Source organism: Berghia stephanieae, chromosome 1 (assembly GCF_034508935.2).
Source record: "Berghia stephanieae isolate SIO BIC M18660-M18661 chromosome 1, UCSD_Bste_1.3, whole genome shotgun sequence".
NCBI lineage: Eukaryota > Metazoa > Mollusca > Gastropoda > Nudibranchia > Aeolidiidae > Berghia > Berghia stephanieae.
Genome location: NC_088360.1, coordinates 116,479,490 through 116,487,966, shown reverse-complemented (window position 1 = coordinate 116,487,966; position 8,477 = coordinate 116,479,490).

The window sequence follows — 8,477 nt, the reverse complement described above, 5'->3', positions numbered from 1 at the left end:
AACGCAGTAAATTCTCAAGTATGGGCAAATAATTACGATTGCTGCCCTTTGATTTTTCCCTTCTTTGCTCACCGATCCCCTCCCCACCCGCTTCCTGCCTTATTATTATATTAATTTATTTCGCTAAAATAGCGTATTCTCTACTTAATGGCCGGATGTGACGTATTAAATCACATCATTAACGTTATCATCATCACCACCACCATCATCATCGTCGTCGTCATTATCAACCTCATCAGCGTCGTCATTATTATTATTATTATTATTATTATTATTATTATTATTATTATTATTATTATTATTATTATTATTATTATTATTATTATTATTATTATTACGTTTATTATTATTGTTACTATTACTATTATTATCATTATCATTAATTACAAAAGTCGCATTCAATCGAGCCGACAGTGAAGTCATAAGACCTACATGAAAAATCGCAGGAGGGGGGGGGGGGGGGGGCTGATAATAAAAACGTCGATGTATGTCTTAGTTTTTGGGGTTTTAATGGTCATATTAGGTAATAGAAGAATTATCACAAATGGAATTTAAAACGGAAGTTCTGCCAGCTAAATAACATAAGATAGGTGTGGAAATAGTTGGATTATTTTTAATTTTTCTTTTACTTTTCTTTTTCGAGCACTCTAAATAATAAACTACTATTATTTGTCTTCAAAATTGAGGCCAGGTTCTCTCTCAAACTGTCTTTGCCAAGAAGACTAATGGGAAGTAATACAGTGTAAATGCTAAACGGACGCCAATTATTACATGGTTGTTTCCCCGTGACTGTTCAATAACTTTAGAGAAATAAACTGCATGTTGGCGCGGTCCTAGCCGTAATGTTATTAAGTTATCGGCGCATTTGATTGCTAAAGTGAACAAAGTTCAATAATACATTTTCAAAAAAGATAATTTCTTTCTTTTTCTGTTTGTGTAACCTGCCGATCCGTTTACCAAGCCGTAAATGTTACTCTGGTTCAGTTAAAATTAAAATTTGGTTCAAAAAGCATGAAAAAGAAAACGTGATCTGTTACTGTTATACTATTGTTATAAAGCGCAGTATTCACTAAATGTGCTCGAAAAGCTTTAACATAGGGTCCCTGCCAACAGTAACACTGAGGCGATATTGTATTTTTTTTTTTTTTTTTTTTTTTTTTGGTTTTTGTCGACAGACAACGCTGTTATCAGCCAGGTACTCATTTTAGACATCAGAATGAGAACGTTGAGAGAAAGTGAGTAAAAAGCCTTTTCAAACCCTGGACCTTCCGTCTGAAGACGAGTCGAGTGTCATACCATTAGACAACATAGCGGCACATAGCGTCCAATTACATGAAAGGCGATAAATGTAAAAGCAATAAGTTTAAACAGGGGAAAGTATGCAGAACTATAACTATAATTATCAAGATTAAGAATGTACTAGTCCAGTAAAAGTAAAAGCTTTATATATATTTATATTATAGGGTAATGTTCTCTTCAATGTGCCCAAAACACGATACGTATAAGGGGTCCCAAGCCAAAAGCCATATTGAACATGGAGACAAAACAACATGCCAGTTCTGAAAAGATGTATTTCTTTTTTCGACAGAGACGACGCTGTTACTGGTCATGTATTCATTGAACACATGAGTTTGGTGAGAAAATGAATAAAGAATCCATTTCAATAACTTAACTTTGGGCCTCCCACAGTGGCTCAGCGACAGACTGTCACGTCTTGTCACAAAAATCACGTGTCACATGTATTAGTGACAGTGACACAGTGATCGTAGACTGGTCCTGACGATGTGTCCTTAGGTAAAGCACTTAACAACTCAGATGTGAATGAGTACCTGGCTATAGGCAGTGACGAATATTGTAAGTGTTTTAGTTTTAGTTTCAGGTACAAAAAGGAAGCTGAACGGGCGACTGGTATTGTATAGATTGGAAATATGGTCCACGTGACCTTCTTCGACAATAATTGAAACACCCCTAAGCTCATTGACCACAGTAAATCTGTCAAAATGCGCTATATAAATAATCTGTATTTTTATCTGTTTTTATTTTACAGGTAGCAAGGCTAGTGTTATACCACAAGACCACAAAGCTACAACTAAAACTAAAACTCCCATTTCCTGAGACGTTAGTCATTGTCTCCCACATGGCTGTTGTCCAATTACTATTCCCATCCTGGGCCCAGGCAAGACCAGTTTCTTCTACAACTACAAAGAGCGCTATGATCTTTCCCTCTTTTCCAAGAGGTACTCTGAGTTCGGTTCCCCCAGCGTGCCGTACCGTGTGGCCTTGAGTGAGTCATCTCACCCTAACTCACTTTGGGCGATGCAATGCGGTTGACACCTGGGTTAGTCCAGTCCCCGTTTTCCCCGAGAATAACTTGTAAAGAAAAAAACAAAATCTCAATTGCTGATGAAAGAGGGAGTTGTCTATTGCAGCTGAAGAGAAGTTTAAAATAATAAGTAAATTAAGCCCTTAAGCAACGGCACCATCAGATCCGTCGCCTAGGCATTCAATGAAGGAATAAATTCATCAATTAGGATGCCAGGCGCTTTGAGTTTGAGCACATATAGTGGATATTGTGCTATATAGAGGCTCAATTTAAAAAAAAAAAAAGTATGTCTGATGTCAACAGGAATCACCCACGTTGTCCAAGTGAGCAAATTTGGGGTTAACGATTAAGAATCTTGACCAAAAAAACGAATATGCCTGAAGCGAGGCTCGAATCCGAGACCTTCCGGATCAAGTGCAATGCCTTAACCACTCATTAATTAAGAGAAGTTAAGCAGATTGATAATAAGTAAAATAGCAAAGAGTCCTGCCCTATAGCATCTCTAGTCACAGTAGCCACAGTAATCAAAACAGGAACAGCTCTGGAGTGAACGAACCTCGTATCCAATTCGTAATATGCCGTGACATGATCTGTGCCAAAAGGAAACTTTTGGTCAATGGCAGGCATGGTCAATGCTAAACCCAAGGCGTCTGATTCCAGAGAGAGGTCAATAAAGTAAGCCACCGGGAAAAGAACTGACAACAGATTTAGCTGGATAGAGGTCAATAAATGTGAAGTTCCTTCCAGCGTTCACAGAGGCGCCGTTTGGCAGCAGCTCCTAATTGTGCTCACACTACTACTATTACTATTATGTTATGACGATGTACCCAATACGCAAATTCTTTACCGCACTCGTGCACCGTCCGCAAGCTTCGTCACAACACACCGTTCATCAAGTTCAACTAGATGCTCTGCGGTTTCGGGCTCGTTACCACAACGGATATGCCGACATGTTGGGCAGATGAAAAGTTCCCACTGATGAAGCGATTTTGCCGTTAGGCAGGTTCTCGACCGAAGCCGATTCGCTACCACTGACCACCCAGTGCCTCCTCTTACTGGTGGAGAAACACGGCGAGAGAAGAAATTGGATAGATACGTAGACTAGGTGAAGAAAGACTCGACTACTGTCGTTCAGTAGTATCAGCACGCTATCCCAAGTTTTGGGAATTCGTGACAAAATGACCCCCCTCCCTTTTTCAACCATTTGAAGGCTGCCTTTGTAGGACCTGATTTGTAAGGCTCATAGCACCAGTCACCACCACCACCACAATCATCTACATTGTAATACTCCTCCTCCATCATCATCATCATCATCATCATCATCATCATCATCATCATCATCATCATCATCATCATCATCATCATCATCATCATCACCACCAACAACATCCCCATCATTACTGCCACCAAGAAGAGAACGAGACCAACACCGTCACAAAAATGAACGAAATACACACAAATACATGTCAATGAAAACCACATCAAGGCGATGGTAGTGAATATTTTGATATTTTATTATCTAATTAAAAACAACATGTCATAAAAGTAGAGTAAAAAAGATGGTTTGTGTTATAATATGTAGTAATTTTATATATAAATGAATATGAAGCGTTCATAGTATTGTGAAATCATATTTATATTATTATGATTATGATAAAAACATTGAGACAATTTTCGATTCAGATAGAAATTGATTGACTTCAAGGGAGACAACTGATGAGTTCAGATTGGTATAAAATGAATTGACATCAAAGTGAAATAGTTCCAATTGTCTTTCGATAAAATAATGTCTTTATGCTTTAAAATCTCGTTTTATCTATAATAATAGCTATTTTAACTTTTAATCAACATACTGCTCAGTATAACTTTATCCAGCTGATAAATGTTTTCACAGAGAAAAATGGAGAAGAATATAAAGATAAACTAATATATTATTAATAATCGGGAGTTCATTGCAGTAATCAATAACAGTCAAATATTAAAGCAAAGTAGATCAACACATCTAATATGCTATGTCACACGGAACAACCGTAATCTTATGATGCATCCCAGAAGGGAAAGAAATAATACTAGATATTTCATTTATTCATAAAATTTTTCCAAAGAAAAGCCATTTCAATAAAGTAATCAAAAAACCAACAACTGTGTGGAAACGCGTTATTACTGTTTTAAAGGCATAGAAAAATAACTCTTGTGAAAGAAAGACATGCTTGATTTACATAGTGGAATGGAACTTGGTCATAACAAAGATTTATCAACTGGAGGGCAAACATGTCGAAAATGTAAAAGGAATAACACGACTAAAGCTATTTTCATACACTGACGTATTTCGTTCTTTGGGCTGTGGGATAACTAATCAACTATTCTATCTTTTAAAAATAATTAATACATTGAGTGTGTATTTGAGAACTTTTTGATTTAAAATTTAAAATTGTGCAGAGGATAGATCCCCAAGTCTATGATTTGAGCATAAATAAAACATTATATCGTCATCCTAAAGATCGGTAATTATTCTGAAAATATTGCAATGCCAATGGGTGAGAATTGAGAAAAACAAGTCTCGAGTTCTAGATAGGTCCTATGGATAGATTGTGGAACAAAAAAATATATATAGACATTGAAATAAAAAGGCCTTTACAGATGGAAATAAATGAATAGAGAAGACATAATAAAATAAGGCAATGCTCGGATTGTTGTTATAATAGCTGCTACAATAAAACGAGTAAGCATTTATGAGAGAGAGCGATGCTTTCTGTAATTGTAATGAAATGACGAAACGTAGGAAAGACGCCTGTGGGCAGTGGAAGTCATGCTTCGGTGACTTGAAAATGTGTCTTGATAATTTTTTCCCCTTTTGCAACAAAATAAATCATTCATTCCCAGACTTTGGGGCATGGGGCGAGGAGGGTGGGGTGGGGGAACCGAGAGTACGAGTGACCCAGGCACCATTATGCAAAGGCTGCAGTGGCATAGCCGTGGTTCACAGCGAACGGGAACTTAGAGGTACATGCTGACAAGCCAAGATTGTGGCCCCTACAGTTTCTGAACATTGCTGACACATACAAGTTAAAAATGCATGGAATTGTGTGGTGTTACAAGCAATACATTATTATTGGTGCTCACAAACAGTGGGGCCGTATGTACTGAAGTGGTTATGCCTTGATCCCAAATTTACTAACTGGTGTGATTTACTCACTCACGGAGTCAAAGAATACTGAGGAAGTTGCTATGTATTTTCTAAAATTAGAATTTGAGCTTTGGGTTATTTCATTGATTGCATGGTCTTTGTTATTGTTTATCATCTCAGTGAACACGTTGGTAAGAACATACACGATGGCTCAATTACAACCAGATATTCATAGGATATGTAAAGAATATGTTGGATTCGTTATTGACAGGATCCTTATAGTCTTAAAATTCAACAAGGGTGCACAATGATATGATACGATAATACGATATAGAATGATATGATATATTTAGCTATAAGATCTGTGGCGGGTCAGAGATTGGGGCGGGGTATTAGATGAAGGAGTGAATCGTGGTGACAAAAAACCAACAGCACAACCAGGTGTATGATCGATCACTGAGAAAAAAAAATGGGTTTCTAAAATGAAGAGAATTTGCCATTACGATAATGATGAGAACGACATCGATGGTGATGATAATGACGACGATGATGGTGGTAATAACGATACGACAACAATGATGATCATTCTAAAAAGCAAGGTCCCTCTGAACCAAAAAATGATGGAAGCGATTCGTATTATATGAACAAAAGTGAATAGAACAGCTTAGAAAAAGAAGCGAGAAACTCTACCGGCTGTCCGGATTTTAAACGATGCACGGTGTTATTGGCTGAGGAAGGGTTTCTAGTCCGAAACGGATGTTTTTGTGATTTGGTTCTTTTTCTAAGCTGTTATATATATATATTTGTTCATGACCTTCTACAGTCCAAAGCTTCTACCTTATTAGTAGCACGTTTCTCTGAATACGCTGTATCATATTAGGCCAATCATGTAGACTTAACGTCACCTTTAGCTTAGCAGAGTGTATTCACTGTTTACCTTCGTCGAGATGAAAACACATTCAAGTTTTCAACAATTCAACATTCAAAATATACACCAAAAAATGAATGATCCCAAAATATACTGCATCATGAAATTATGATAACATTAGGAAGCGAGAAATACGACAATTTGGTCAGAGGATAATACGGGAAGAGTTTGTACATTGCAAAAGTAATTATTGGTCCATACAATCATTGAGACGAATAGGAGTTTTAAAAAATACTCTCTCTCTCTCTCTCTCTCTCTCTCTCTCTCTCTCTCTCTCTCTCTCTCTCGCACACATACAGACATAATCCATAAGAATTCCACCCTGACAAATAGTAAACATTCTTATCTTAAAATACAGTATAATAAATGCTTCTAATCTGAAAAATTCACTTAAATCATTAGACACTAAAAAAATGCAATTAATTAATATACCGCATTGATTTCAAAAACCTATGGGGATAAAAAAAAAATAGAAAAGACTTAATTAAATGCGTGACTAAAAGAAATGCAACAAATGCAGTAATAAAGTCAATTGTAAACAATATATATAAGATAACGAGTAACTATTGATGAAACAAGTAAAAGTTATTCTTATGTATATAAGGCTGCCTCTATGAGCCAAAAAATCTAAAAAAAAAAGAGAACTAACTGTGTATAAAACGTAATAATTAGGATGATAAAATAACAATAACAATAACAATAATAATAATAATAATAATAATAATAATAATAATAATAATAATAATAATAACAATAATAATAACAATAAGAACAATAATAACAATAATAACAATAATAATAATAATAACAATAATAAAGTCAATAATAATAATTTTTTAAAGGTATTAATACTGCTGTTTTGTTTTCTTGTAAACGCTATGATTCATTATGCATTTAAAATTGTCCATATCTTCGAAAATCAATCAATTATCATCAGCACATGACACAAAATATATTGAGACGAGTTGAGAATGTACCGATATAAAACGAGAACCATGATGGAGATGATATTATACATGTAATGGGCAAAACATGATATTGTGTAGCATATGGTTATTATTTAAGCACAAAATACACATGTCAAAGATATTAATAAGGAGACACATCTTTCCACACTATATGATCACAAGGGTCCGCTTTGAGAATGTTCATGACTCTGTGCGTTCATAATTTGATGAATATAAAAATTCTGTATCATAAATCATATTCAACTATTTTTTTTTTCACTGCAAACATGCGCAACGGGTAAGCCGATATTTAAATTAATTTAAAGTCAACATAACAAGGAAAGGAAACAAATAGTATTGACGTCACTCCAAGGAAAAAACTAAGCAGCCAGACGTAGGCAAACAGATCAACAAACTTACGACACAAGACATGAAATGAGTGGGCAATAAGTATGCATTTAGTAGAGAAAAAAAAAAAGAATTTAGTCAAGATTGATTCATAAGATCACGACACAAGAAGAAAATTATTTTTATTATCTTTCGTAAGTTACTCGACTCGCCCTGACAAGCATTCTCTGAGAAGTGTCGGGTTCGACAATTCTTTTGTCAAGCTAGTAACGATTTTTAACTTGACAGGCGATGGATATATTTACTAATTAATGTATCTTTAATGTAATTTGTATAGCAGCACTGAACCGCTATACTGAATGTTTGTTCTGATTCGCAGATAATTATAATTTAACAAAAGATTTCTGTAACTCCGTCAATGAACTGTAATCCCTAACACAGTTTGTTTTAAGTAGAGAATAAATAATAACAGGTCAACAAAAAAAAAGTTTACAGAAGAGAGAGAGAGAGAGAGAGAGAGAGAGAGAGAGAGAGAGAGAGAGAGAGAGAGAGAGAGAGAGAGAGAGAGAGAGAAAGGCACACAACCAACAACAAACGATATTTTCGTTGCTACCTCCTAGAAGGAAAAAGAAATTGTCAATTCACCAACACAAATGTGAAATTAAATAATATTTACTATAAATAATAGCATCTCTCTTCGCTTTATCCATTTCTTTGACAATGTCTGTCCTTTGTTTTGCCAATCACAAGGTTTGAAATCAAATAAGTTAAAAATAAATACTCTGGTAATTTACAAACGTTGAC